Source organism: Pipistrellus kuhlii, unplaced genomic scaffold (assembly GCF_014108245.1).
Source record: "Pipistrellus kuhlii isolate mPipKuh1 unplaced genomic scaffold, mPipKuh1.p scaffold_m20_p_7, whole genome shotgun sequence".
In the NCBI taxonomy this organism is placed as follows: domain Eukaryota; kingdom Metazoa; phylum Chordata; class Mammalia; order Chiroptera; family Vespertilionidae; genus Pipistrellus; species Pipistrellus kuhlii.
Window position 1 is genome coordinate 3993373 of NW_023425573.1, and position 15127 is coordinate 4008499.

The window sequence follows — 15127 nt, forward strand, 5'->3', positions numbered from 1 at the left end:
ATTACAAGCTTTATTACTCATTCTTTATGCTCTTCTTTAGACAAATGATCAGAAAATTACAAACTTAGTCTATTACTTAAACCCACGCTGAAATACCTTTCAGAAGAGCAGTTTAACATTGTGTTCTTAGTGGACATAAGAAAAGGTGGCGTGCTTTTTTTTTTTTTTTTTTTTAATAACCAGTACTGAATAGATTTTATGTAATTCAAACTTCTGTTTGTAATATATTTGCAAAGAAGTAGTTTTTTTTAAACCTTTGTTTCTGCCAATGATCAGCATATTTATTTTATTTTAGTTTTTTTTTGTTTAGTGAAGTAGTAATGTCCTAGTGTTTCTTTTTACACCTGAGGTTCTAAGAGCTAATGTATGTATTTAACCAGAGAAGCTACTTAGCTCACAGTTGCACTCTATGCTTTCTCCAGCTTCTGTTTCTTTATCACTAAATAATAGAGACTTTGGAACTCACGGGGACCTGAAAAGTTATCATATGACATAACTCTTGGTTAGGAAAAAGGGAAACTGAGGCCTTGGGAGAGTAAGTGACTGAGGCAAAACCTACCGATGACAGGGACTGGAGTATAGCAATTCTGCCTTCAAGTTTGACCTGACATTTTATTGTGAGGTCTGTTCTTTTTCTCATTTTAATACTTATTTGATACGTCTCTCTCTTAAACTATTTCAGTGCTCTTCATGAATGATGAAATATGGAACACAAAATATTGTTTAGTCAATTGAAAATGCCATCCAGAAACCTGATAGAAGACTTAAATGATTGCATTTGACTTTTGTTATGTTTAAATTTTTATTATTTCCAAGTGTAAAATCACAATTGCTGGATAAGTAAGTTTATAATCAACTATTCACAATAGATTTTCCAAAAGCAGTATGAACAAATGCATTTAAACTTTAAATATAAAATTAGAACGTTCGTTTAAAAAAAATGTGACCACACTGACTATTAGGATATAAATTTATTCAGAAACTGGACTGCTTTTACTTGCCAGGCAAGTTAGGACATGGAGTTTAATAAATATTGAATAAAATGAAGAGGAAATGTGAATTTGATGAAGTTTGCTGACAATTAGAGCAATTTATTTCACTATTAACATGACAAGCTCTAAGAGGAAATCAGCTATGGATGAAAATGCAGTTTTATTGCCCGGTGTTCTCAGTGTGGTGTAATTAAATAAAGAAATGGGTGGCGGAGCAGAGGGGTGCCCATGCCTGACTTTCCCGGCCAAGCGGACATCCATCATGCCCAGGCTCTCTGCCATCACGGTGCTGAGAGGCGGCTCATTGGTGCGTTTGTGTACAGTATATTATATGTAGACTCAGGGAGAGTTTTATTTACAGAGTCCTTTTCTGTTTCAAATATTGTGTCTCCAATGGAAGGTAAACAATTATCTTGCTGGATTAAAAATGCCAAGGACAATTAAATGGTGTATTTTGGGGGGGGTGTGTGTGGCAGATATGAAAGAGTTTATTTCTTGACATAAATATTAAAAGCAGAATGCTACTCTATATTAGCTATTATTGCACATATTTAAGAATTTTATGCTATTATCTTATAGACTATATGTAGGCTATATGTTCTATACTATGTAGACTATATGTTCTATGCATACTTACCTATGATAAAGTTTAATTTATAAATTGAGCATAAGATATTAATAAGGATAAGAATAATAAAACAATTATAACTATATACTGTAATAAAAGTTAGTTAATATACACTGAGTGGCCAGATTCTTATGATCTCTGAATGCATGGGTGGGGTCCAGCTAGCCTGGCTGGGGGAGGGAACATGAGTGGTTAGCTGGCCTGCCTGATGGTTGAACTCTTGGTTGAGGGCAAAATTTGCATATTTGCCTTTTATTATATAGGATATACCCTGAGAGCCAGATTTTTATGTGTTCAGAGATCATAATAATCTGGCCACTCAGTGCAGTCTGTCTCTCCACAAACTAGCACAAATTCTTCACAATTTCACAGAAAAGATTAATTCTTACTGTAGATCTTAGGATTCTCAGCATACCATTTATTTCCTTGTTACATCTAGAATGTTCACCTTTTCACTTAAAGGAAGTACTTTGCAGCTTCTCTTTGGCATATCCAAACTGCCAGCATCACCACTAGTGCACTTTGGAGCTGTTATTAAGCAAAATAAGGGTGACTTATACATAAACACTGCAATACCATAACAGTAGGTCCAATACCAAACTTAGATGACTAGGAAGTAAGGGACGGCAGTAAATATGGTGTGGAGACCCTGGACAAAGAGATGATTAAAGTCCCTGGCAGGATGAAGGGTGGGTAGAGATTCTGTCCTGCTACTCAGAGGCGCATACAATTGAAACATTATGAATTGTTCATCTCTGGCACTTCCCATTAATATTTCATATCACGGTTGACCACAGGTAACGGAAACCATGGAAAGCAAAACTGTGGAAAAGGGGTCCATACTGCATGGCTTGCCCATGCATGATTTGAAATCTCCAGTATGCGGTATTGCTATCAACTCTTTAAAGACCAGATCATAATGATAAAAAAAAAAAAAGAGAGAGAGAAATCATGTAATTTTTTTCTTTATATTGGGAAGTTAGGGAAGTTATCTATTTTAAAATCATTTTGTATACTACTTTTCCTCTATGTCTCTACTTTTACTGCTTCCAAAAAGGATTTTTCCTCAGGTAATTCTTTTCCATGCATTTTCTACCCTAAATTAACATTTATAAGATGAGCTAAATAGTTGTCTCAAGAAAGCTCAGCTGCCTGGAACAAGACCATGGCACTGACTTCAAGCATTTGTCTTTATTTTTAAGTTACTCGGTTGAATTTAAAGTTACTGATCCATATTTTCTTTGAACTCATCAAAACCAATGCCACTTTTGAGAAATGGAGTCATATATTAAAAAAAGCATGGCCTCACTCTGGAGCCTATGATTAAATTAAACTGGAATTCAAACGTACGGATGCTATTCAAGAAGATTCCTGAGATTAGTGTTCTTCTTTACAACCATCAGGGCTTAAGCAATATTAAGCCTGTGTCTCGGTAAAAAGAACCTGTCCTCATGATTTACAAAAATCAATGTCAGTGGCTCCGAATGTGTGAACTTTAGCCCGGCTGGAAGAAATAAACATCCTAATAGCTGTGGTTAAAGAAACATAACTATGCTTACGTGATTAGGCAGAGAGTATAGGCAAATATAAATGCATGTCATTGTAGTGTTTTGTCAATAAGGTGAAATAGGGGGACATCCTGACTTTTCTCCTGTCTGAAGCTCTGTTAATCCCTGAAGCACTGGAGATGATAATATGGGCAAATGCTCAGTTTTATTGAAAGGTGCTGCTTGTCTGCTCATTCTAGCAGTCCTTGTTAAGGGATAATGGGTTAGATAACTCATTGTGGTCATCTGCCTTCTTTTGGTCCAAGTGAGTCTTGGATTTGAAATATAAATCTTCCTCTTGGCAGAGAAGGAAAATAAAAATGTGGATGTCTTCCTCCCCTTACTCTCATCCTTCCCCCTTTTCTTTCTCATCTCTCCTTTCTCCAACTCCCCATTCCTCTGCCCCTTCTTTCTGCTTCCTTTATTCCTCTCTTTCTTCCCTCCCTTCATTTCTTCATACATTCCTTTGAGGCGTGAATGTCCTTTATTATTCTTTGCATAAACAATGGTTTATGACCATGGCAGGAGAGCATAGCTTCAAAAGCAAGGCAAGGTTATTTATTTAAGTAGAAATAAAACATTTTCACTTTTTTCTTAAAAAGAAAAAGAAGCTATCTTAACCCCCCTCCCCCCCCCCAAAAAAAATCACACTAATGCTAACATTGAAATTAAAATGCAGACATACTGGCAAACTAAATGTTTTCAATCAATTTCATGAAGCTCCTGGTAAAAAAAAAAACACAAAACAAACAAACAAACAAACAAACAAAAAAAAACCCAAAATTGCACACACACACAAAAATAAGCAAACTCTAAATAACATCCTATTTTTTTATTTAGCATTTCTATCAATATTTATATTATTATTATAGAGACCAATGTGCATGGATTTGTGCACCTGAGGGTCCCTGGCCTGCACCCTCTTGCAATCCAGGACTCCTCAGGGGATGCTGGATAGCAGTTTTGGCCTGATCCCTGCAGGCCTGATCCAGACAGGAGGGCCTGTGCCTTTAGCATCTGTCTTGGTGGTCAGTGCACATCATAGCGACCAGTCAACCTGACATTCAGTTGATTAGTCTTTTTTTTCACTTAAGCATATATATATATATATATATATATATATATATATATATATATATATGCCTTGCAATGCATCTATGTAATTATTGGATAAAACTGAGAATGTTTTAAAATGTTAAAGCCAAGAGCATGTGAATATGGGACGGACACACACACACACACACACACACACACACACACACTGAGACAAAGCAAGATGTACAAGTAGGTATTCTCAGGAGGCCTGCTCAGCAGAAGGGCAATTTGTAATTTGTTTATTGACAATCTCCGACAATGGTGCAATGAACCAGCAAATGCCACAAAAGTAATGAATCTTTTCCTTTTTAAAGTAATTATATTTGAACAGTTCAAATTAACCTATAGTTTGAGGCAACTGCTTGGGTGAACTAATTTGCTGATGTAATGACTTTTCTCACTTCTGCTCCAATAACTTAGGTAAGAAAAGGGGAGAAATTAAAATGTGGGGCCATAAGTTTATATCTCACTGTAAAGAATGTTAAACTGCTCTGTTCTGCAAGTCACATGTCAAGACCATTTCCAGCTGATCTAACGTAGGACACCGTAGTTAAAATATCAAACAGAAAACACACAGCATTTCCTCCAAGCCACGCCACAGTACTATGAATGAAACAAACCGAATTGAAAGATCATTTGTAAAAACATATTATGAAGATTCACCCATCTTTTCAAACAATGGACCTCTTTCTGTTGACTATTGATGCTCATTAGTGCTTAAAATCTAAATTTCCAGGGGCCTGCTGCTTATGCTGATGCCTAGGATGCTGATACTCTGCTGGCATTCCTGGGGCTATTATTTACAAACTAGAGGCCCGATGCACCAAATGAATGCAAGGGGCTTGGCCCTCGCAGCCTCGGCTTCCTCCAGAAGGTTGTCTGGATGGTTGTTTTGCTGTTTGCCCATTTGGTCAATTTGCATATTAAGGTTTTATTATTATAGATAATGCTATATAATTACCTTTGTGTCCCTGCCATTGAATGAGACTCAAAGCAAAATTTCAGGGGAAGTTAGTCATGATTTCACAATACCTAGGTCAGTCCCATATTAAAGACTGGCCCTGAGTAAATAGTAGCAGAGGGAAAAGTGCACTTAAAATGTTTGTGTTACATGTTTTCTAAAACAATGAAGATATTTCACAAATATTTTTATTGAATATTTGTAAACAAAAGACTTTTCCAGTAAATTCCATATCTTAAAATTGAGAAGGTATTCATTGCATCCTTCTGTAAAGCATTAGCTAGCGTTAGAGTCATCATTAGGATTTAGTGGTTCATGAATGTTTCTTGAATTTATGGCAAAAAGTAAGTTACATCATTATGAGTAATCACCTCCCTCCTTCTTTGTAATATATGAAAACAGGATATCCTCCTGGTTTGACTTGTTAGGTATTTTTTTATTATTATTATTAGCTGTGTATTTTCTGGGATATGTTGTTAATTATGCCTCACTTCCCAGATTACATAAAATGAGAACAATTGTAATACTTATCTCACAGTTTGTTTTGTGGAATCAAAGAGATAATCTATGTAAAGCCTTTAACCCATAGCTGGCACTTGAAAAACTGAGCTCATAATAAATGTTACCTGTTCTTATGATAATTATTACCATGTGTAGAAAAGTATTTCACAATGAAATGGAGATTTGCTATGGAATACATAGAATTAATATGGTGTTTTCAGGATGAAAAAAAGGCATATATCCATTTGAACAAATCATTTAGGACCTGGCATCCTAATTTCTAGGACTTCATTAAGCATTGGCTGATCTGATATCTCTATATCCCTCATGCGCCCTTCCCCTAGTTCTCATCCCAACAAAATCATCATTTTGCTGTATGTATATCTGACTTTGCTGTATATAATAGAAACTCTGCAAAAGAGCATATTCTTTAATTTCTTTGTTGAAAACTCCTAGTATCTGTCTTGAATATTGAAGGGTTTCAGTGAGTATCATGAGCAAGTTTAAGATGATATTGTAGTATCCTAGATATAGGAGATATACCAGGGAGTGTAAAACAGGGCTGGTGGGACAAAGATTAGCAACATTGGTGAATGATTATCCTTAGGGTTGGCCAGTTAGGGATCCCAATGACAGTTGGAACCATCAGGGATAATCTGTCTGAAGGGAGCTGTATTTGTTGAGAGATGCAGACTTGGAAACAAAATTAGGATGGATTAACGTGGTTAGTACCTCAGAGTGAGTTCCTGCCTTGTCTCACCCTGTCCCCAGCTCCGGGGAATACTTGTAGTCTCCGCCCTCTGACTCTTCAAACACCTGAAATGTCTTCAGATGGTTCACACTTGAGCGGAAGCCAGTGGCACACAAGAGGCACTCTGTCCTTCCCAAGGTAGAGTAGGGTAAAGAATGGATTGGGGTATGCAGATCATTTAGAACAGAGGCAGAGGGAAAGGAGGATGAAGAAAGTATACTAAATTAATTATTTTCTTTTGTCTATACTTATATAGATATTCCTCAGATTCTAATATATGACCTCGAAATATTGTTGCACATTGCTCAAGAACTGTTAAATATGGCATTTCAAATCAAACAAGTCAATGTCTTTTTCTGGATTAGGAGTATACAAAATTTCATGTTGTAAAGGACCAGTCCTCAGCTCTCTCTCTGATCGCTTTTCCTTGTTCCATTCTATAATTATCCTACATGGTTCCAGGGCTATCTGTTGATGAGTAGAAATTGGTAGAAAGCTGCAAAGAGTCTGTAATATCTGTCTGGCCTTCCCTGATGTTGCAGCCTTGATCAAACCTAATCAGAGTCTGAATGCTGACTACCATGATGATTCCCTGGGTTACTAATATATTATTATAGCTTAAGTTGGAAATAACATTTATAAAGTACCCAACATAGTCCCGTTCACATATTGAGTGCTCCGTGAATGGTGGCTCTTGATTGAGTTTTTTTTGTCCATTGATTATCCCAGAAGTTTTTTTTCTTTTTCTTTTTTATAAGTATTTCTTTTATATTGATATATATATATATATATTTTTTTTTTTATTGATTTTTTACAGAGAGGAAGGGAGAGAAATAGAGAGCTAGAAACATCGATGAGAGAGAAACATCGACCAGCTGCCTCCTGCACACCCTCCCCCCCACTGGAGATGTGCCCGCAACCAATGTACATGCCCTTGACTGGAATCGAACCCGGGACCTTTCAGTCCCCAGACTGATGCTCTACCACTGAGCCAAACCGGTTTCGGCTGATTATCCCAGAAGTTTTAACAACTGGCAGCAGAGCTTGATCAATCCTAGAGTTATCTGCTTGAGATAATCTCAAAAAGGAAATTGGAAAAAAAAAAGAAAAAAATAGAAAGAAAACAGCAAGAGTTGACTGCATAAAATCTGGTGATGAAATTGAGGAATGGCTGGCAAAAATTTTAGGGCTAATCAGTTTGAGTTTTATGTTCTCTGCTTTCTGACTAAAATTTGTGTATTTGCTCTGATTAGAAACAACACACATTTAAATCAAACTATGCAAATGTATCATTTGCCTGCATCACAGTAATGCAGCTATCATTTACAGCATAACTGTTATGTTCCAGTTACTTTATATACACTGCTGTTAACCCTTCCACATCATTGCAGCATCTCTGGGATTCATTTGCACAATTCCATAGAACTAGTGAGAAACAAGGCAAGGATTTCAGCCCAAGTTTACCAGATCCCCAAACCCATATGCTTTCTACTGGATCATGATATTATGGTAGACAATAATTTGTTTATATATGAAAAAAGTAAGTTCTGGTGTATATATAGTTTTCTCATTTGGGTTATAGAAACACATGGAGATAATAATAGTCAGTGGACATTCTCTCAATTTAAATTTATTTTAAGTAAAAATTGATATCCTTTGGATATGCAGAATGCCATCACAGATGTATGAGCAACCCATCTGCCTTATCTTCATTTTTTTTTAAAGGTTATAGGTCACATTTTATAAGGTGCTGATTTGCTCCTTGTGGGTGCATCTAGTAATTTTTTATTAGGTAGAGATTGATATTTAAAAGGGTTTTATTATGTAAATAATGATATTTAAAAAGCAAGAAGTTACTCATGCACTGAGGACATCAATATGTCAGACTTTTAATTGACAACTTGCAAGACCTGCTTTTGATTTATAGCTCAGTTACAAACTCACTGTTTCCACTCTGCCAATGAAATTGGCAATATTTTTTCAGCCCAGATGGTGCATTAGCCTTGGCCAGCTGGTTCTCCCCATGCTGTCTCATCACAGGACCAAACAGCAGACATTGCCACGTATGACCCGGTTCAGTGGGTACCACATGAAGGCGTCATGCCTGGATTTGCCCTCAGGGCGTATGGAACTGAACCTGAATGAGATTTATCAAGCTCCCTGCCGTCATTCCCTATCCTGACTCCATGATTGAAGCTGTGTAAAGTAGGCAAAGAGAGCTATATTATTCATACATAGAGTTTTAAAGGTTGGTTTTGTGTTGTTCTACCCTTATCCTTATTTCTCACCTTTCAATTATTTTACTAAATTCAAGGCAATAATTTAAAAAGCTAGGCAGTAATAAATATTTTGAAAATTATAAAAGTGTTTTAAAATTGCTTTAAATATCATAATTACAGTTTTGATAGAATCCATATAAATAGTTATAAAAGAAGATGTTTCTGATAAATTTCAAAGTCACAACTTTTAATTAGGTGATTGGGCACAATAATAATAGCTAATGTGTATTATAATTTACAGGTTGAAATAAATGTACATGCATTTTTTTGAGGTAAGGATTACTATAATTTTAAGACAGGATTATAAATGATATGAGAGAAAGTGAGATGATGGGGGAAAATCTACTGCAAAACACATCATTCTTGAATATATTTGAGGTTGGGTAAGGATAGAGACACACATTTCTCACTCTTACTGCATTTTTAGTTTTCTCTCACATAATGTTTTCTATTTCAAATAAAATGTTTCTTCCAATACAGAATTTTTTCTTTCCATGCAGAGGGAAGGAGACCCTTTTAAAATGCATGATTGAGCTGAAACCTGTTTGGCTCAGTGGAAAGAGCGTCGGCTTGGGGACTGAAAGGTCCCTGGTTTGATTTCGGTCAAGGGCATGTACCTTGGTTGTGGGCACATCCCCAGTAAGGGGTGTGCAAGAGGCAGCTGATCAATGATTCTCTCTCATTGATGTTTCTAACTCTCTATCCCTCTCTCTTCCTTTCTGTATAAAATCAATAAAATATATTTAAAAAAATAAAATATATGATTGAATTATGCTGAAACTGATTAAAATATATGTAGGACTATTAATTTATGTTCATAGTATTCTTTAGAATCATCTGTAAGTCTATGTTTTCTTTTATTAATTAGTACAGGCTATAGGACATTGTCATGGGCCATGTAAAAGCTGTTTCAGTCTTGCATGTGCATGGACAGATACACATTGTAAGTCTAAATACCCGGGTCTAAATGACTGAAGCAAGCTCTTGTTCACAAACCAAGTTTCCTGCTTCACCTGCAGTGTGGCATGGCAGATGTATGTTTGAAGAAGGTGCCACAGAAAACAGCCCAAGGTCTGCAAACAGCTGCCTGTTCCGTGGGTACTCTTACACCCTTTGAGGAATCATTTCCGCACACTCATGCACAGTCACACTCAATCGCATAATCAGTGCTATTGTGATTTCTGTTGTGCTCTATTAAACTGTGAGCTTGTCAATAACAGATAGTTTTTCCTTATTCTTCTTTGTGCTTACACTGATTGGCAAAATACCAACTACAGCGCACATATTGAATATTTGTCACACAGTAGAGAATGTCACTGATGATTTCACTTTATCAACTTGGTTAGTACGTTAATTGCCTTCACTCCACACACACACACTCACACACACACTCACACACACACACAAACACACATACAAATACAGCATAGCATGTGATGTGTGACTGTTAACAATTGGTGGCCTATCATTATGCAAAAGCATCTCACTAGAAAGTAAGAGATCTTGCCTCTTGGGAACTCGTCCACTAATTAGTCGTGTGCCCTGAGGAGCCTCTTCCCTGGGCACGGAACCCATGGTTATTAAGTAAAAGAGGTGATTTCTAGGATCCGTGCCACTGAGAACTAAATTCTTAAATTTACATTCTGGATTTTAAGTTGACATTCCTTCTCCTTATTGATGGATTAAAACTACTGCACCCATATCAAACAAAGCTGTGCTGCTATGCATAGATGTGTTGTATCTGTACATATAAGAGTAGCTGGAAGGGTGCTGGTCAGAATTATAGTGGTGACTTTGGGGATGGGAAAAGAAGGAAGTAAAATTACATGTGGAAGTCAAAAGGACTTGGTTTTATTCCTGCCTTAAATATATATATATATATATATATATATATATATATATATATATAGAGAGAGAGAGAGAGAGAGAGAGAGAGAGAGAGAGAGACAAACACACACATAGACACACACAAACATACACACACATGCATACACTCACACACACAAACATACACACACAGTCACACACACATACACACACTAGTGGCCCAGTGCATGAACCCATGCATGAGTAGCTCACTGCTGCTTGCCTCTGCTCCTCACCCTGCCCACTGCCTCTCATAGCTCTCTGTCCACATAGTTCACTGTCCCACCTCCTGTGGCTCTCTGCTGCTTGTAGCTCTGCTTAGCCCTCCTGCTGATCGATCTTTCTGTATCGGCATCCTGACCAATTTGCATATTACCCTATTTTTTATTATATATGTATATATAATAATAATATATATTATAAATACTACATATATTATATATAGTATATATATGTTTAATTTATGTTATTTTAAAAATTAAAAATAGGATAAAAAGTTGAAACCTATGCTATTATGATGCAGGGGCAATTGGATATTATATTTCTTTTTATAATTTAGACTGCTAATTGAGTTATATGAATTACTAACTATTAAACTAATATGTGACATTTTTATAGTTAAGGATTTATGTATATGCTAGTGATAGGGAATATATTTACTATATTTTTTCATACTGCCTTTTGCAAAACTGACAGGTTTGGTCTCAGTTAAGTCTTCATAGATGTTGTGTGATACAGAATCCGAATGGTATTCAAGACTCACAGATTGAAACTCTAATTGCAGAGTATTATAACTTAAAGCCAGTCTCTCTAATTAAGGTTTTTCCTTTATCAAAATAATTCGACTTAGAAAAATTGGGAGAACAAAAAGGCCCCTATTATTGTTGCTTTCTTTCTTCCTGAAAACTTTGTTCTTGTAGTTAAATCCCTTGCTAGGAACTGCCCTTCCAGTAGACTACATTCTGCCCTCAGATACTCAGGCAGAACTCCCACTGGGCCCAATTCTGTTTCCCCCTTTCAGGCTAAACTCTCTTTGAATGTAAGCAGTCTCACTTAGTTACTGTATTAATAGGCACCATAGATACATGAAGAAAGGCAGTAAAGGGGAGTGTGTTTGTGTAAGCATGGCCGACTCAGGATCTTACCATATTGCACCAAATAATTGATAAAGAACATTGGCAATTATAAATTATCCATTGGATATCTACTGACTCACAGGATTTCTCATGAATTCTTTCTGTTCCCCCAAATGGAACTTCTATTAGTCAAACTAACTGTCAAGTATCCAAGATACTCTAGCTATCATGCTTTCTCAATGCAGTTCTTTATTTAGAAAGAGTACCATCTATCAGATTGTCTTCTGATCACTTACTTTGAAACAATCCGAATGAACAAGGGAAGACACATTTCCGATGCACTAAATTTATTTTTAAAACAGTAGCATTTCCAAATTAATAGTGATGGAAAGCAACACTTCACACCACCCTTATTTTATTTAAAGTATGTATAGGAGCTATGCAGCCAGGGCTGGCCCGAGGCAGCACTGGGGATTAGGTAGTGTTTGTCTTCAGTTTTGTTTCTTCCCAACCTCTGCTCAGCCTTGACAAAGGCTCCTGCTTTCTCACTGTGGTCGGGTTTCCCAAGGCTCTCATCTTCATGGCTCGCTAAGGCCCCCCGTTTCTTCTTTCCATCCCTAAGCCTTCCTCTGTCTTAACTTTATTTAAAAAACACACATATTCTTATTGATTGCAGAGAGGAAGGGAGAGGGAGAGAGAGATTGAACCTCTTGGTTTATAGGTCAACACTTAACCACGGAGTAGCATTGGCTGGGCTCTTTCCTAACTTTCTATATAGCATCTGCATTTAGAAAATGTCCTTTCATTTGGTAGCCGGGTAGAATAAATGAATTATAAATTGCAAATGAAAAGGTTGTCTGGAAGCCCCTTAGGTAGGAGTATCATTGCCAGGGCCTCCAGTATAGACCTGGAGGCAGCCATAAAGGGTTATAGTTATGGTGACAGTGACAATGCTATTATGTTTGTGGCTCCTCAGGAACACTAGCATCTTCCTTATCTTAGGCATAGCCTTCGTGACATGTCCTTGGCTTGAAGGACTGGCCTGTCCTCACTTTCTCCTACTATGGTCACCTGTATCTTTACATAATAGGCCATTCATTTGTAGATTATTAAACTGAGTCTAAACTAGCAGAAGCATAGGGATTTTGCTGGGTAACAAAAATGCTAAGTCCAGGAATGTTTTGGGCTTTAAGAACACATAGATCCAGGGGTGATACCATTGTCTCACTTTCCTAATATCTGAGCTCTAATTTCCTCTCTCTGGGCTTCATTCGTAGTCAGACTTTTCCCAATTTGTGACAAAAAAGGCTCAACACAGTTCTGTTCTCATATTATCTTCATGGTTTTGTTCTTATGGAAAAAATAAAACATTGCTTTAATAGGATAATTGGGACAGGAATGAACACGTTGAAGAGCTAAAACTATGTATTCATGTGTAGAGCTTATTAAAAGTTATAATTATAGCCCAACTACTGTGGCTCAGTGGTTAAGCATTGACCTATGAACCAGAAGGTCACGGTTCAATTCAAGGTCAGGGCACATGCCTGGGTTGCAGACTCAATTCCCACTGGGGGGCATGCGGGAGGCAGCTGATTCTCTCTCATCATTGATGCTTCTCTCTCCCTCTTCCTTCCTCTCTGGAATTATATAATTACATACAATTCTTAGCTGCCTTCACTATAGCTTTGTAGAACTAGGGATTATTTACTACTGTATCCACAGATAATCTGGTTATCAGTTTGAAGATATTATAGTGTATTATTTTTATTAATAAGTCATCAAATATTTGTTTATTTAAATGTTTCCTTTAATCTTAACAATTTAAATAGTTAGCTTCTCTGTTTTAAAAGAGGAAGCTAAGGCTCAGAGAGGTCATGTAGCCCATCTAGACATACAGATGGTTTTGACCTATTATAACATACAACTATTACAGAAAAACTCCTAAAGTCACTCATGTAAATGTTATAGGTTGTACAGAAACATACAAGGAAACTTTCATGTGTTCAGTGACTTTCAACTTCCTTCAATTTGCTTATTGTGGATCACCTATGTTTTCCCTTGGTCCACTTAAAATACTTTCACAGCTTTTAAAAATAACTTCTTTTTAAGTTAGTCATATTGAACAATAATAATGTTAATATTTTAGAAAAACTTTAGTAAGCAAGAAGATCCAAGGTAATACTCCTCGTTGCTCGCTTTGGGAACAAGAACCACCAATCCACCACAGACCTTTCTCTTTGAAATTTGGTCTCAGCTAAATTTGGAGTGACCACGAGGGAGCATCCAAAAGGACCAACTGGAATCCATTAGTTCCCTCTATGGAAGCTGAATAAAAATATTTTTAATTCTATGTAATGGGCAGAAAGAAGTAATCATGTCAAACATATATGTAATATCTAATCAAGCACAGTAACCCAAATATAAACCTCTGGAGAGAGAAAGAATGATCCTACCATCTAGGAAAATTGTTTTTACCCACCTTCTTGGCTACTTTGGAAGTTTAGATTTAGGTAATATCTACCTTAAAAGTTGTCTATCACAAGTATGGTTGGGTATTGGTGCAAACTTTTAGAGTGTAAACCCATTTCTGATAATCATTCTGTAATTGTTTTATGTTCTTAAAATAACATAAGCCATGCAGTTTAAATACTTAACTGGTTTTTCTTTATATGTTCGTTGTAGCAAGGTTTAAGTCTGTTAAGAGTGATTCGATATATTTGTCAAAATCACTTCGATTTTTTATTTTTTATTCAGATTGACTCTATAACTAGTATTTGAAACCATACATATTTCATTCCTCCACGAATAGCTGTGGCTTAATGCCTAACCCATCACCTATTCAGTCTTCTCCTGGATTTTTTCGTTCATGGCAAAAAAGCTATGTGAAGTTATTAACAATCTTGGCTCTAGTCTCTCTTGGAATGTTTGTTTTCCTCAGAGACTCACAGCAGGGAAAAAAAATCACAGTCCCCTTCAGCAACCTGTGCTTTACTGAAATATTGGCTCTGACAAGCCTGCAGGGGTGAGAAATAATTTTGTGTGTGAGGGTTTGCACTTCATGGGTGTCTTTCTGAGTTTATTACCAGGAGGAAATGGAAAGAAAGCCATTCTCACTCTTACCTTAAACCACACGATTACGTGACCATAGTGTTGAAGATTCACTCAGCTTTGGGGAAAGTCTCCACCGAATCCTCACGTAGAGATACCAGTCCCGGGCACAGCTCTTATTGAGTGTTTTGATATAAATGTGAGTAACCCTCATGGTCTCTTACGCCTCGCTTCTTTGGGTTAGGGCTATGCAATGGCATTCACGTTATAAGAGGAATCCGTTTGTCTCTGAATCCAATATCTGCTCATATTGTCTGGGTTGTATCTCAGGATGCTGCCTCACACCCATCAGCAAACAGAGATGCTTATTGGAATTCTGTATA

At 36.7% G+C, this 15127-nt stretch overlaps 1 protein-coding gene across 2 annotated transcripts in view; it reads left to right on the forward strand.

Moving 5' to 3' along the window:
• ERBB4 (erb-b2 receptor tyrosine kinase 4) overlaps positions 1–15127 on the forward strand; it is an 819175-nt gene that overhangs the window by 182527 nt on the left and 621521 nt on the right. The gene's annotated exons all lie outside the window — the stretch shown is intronic.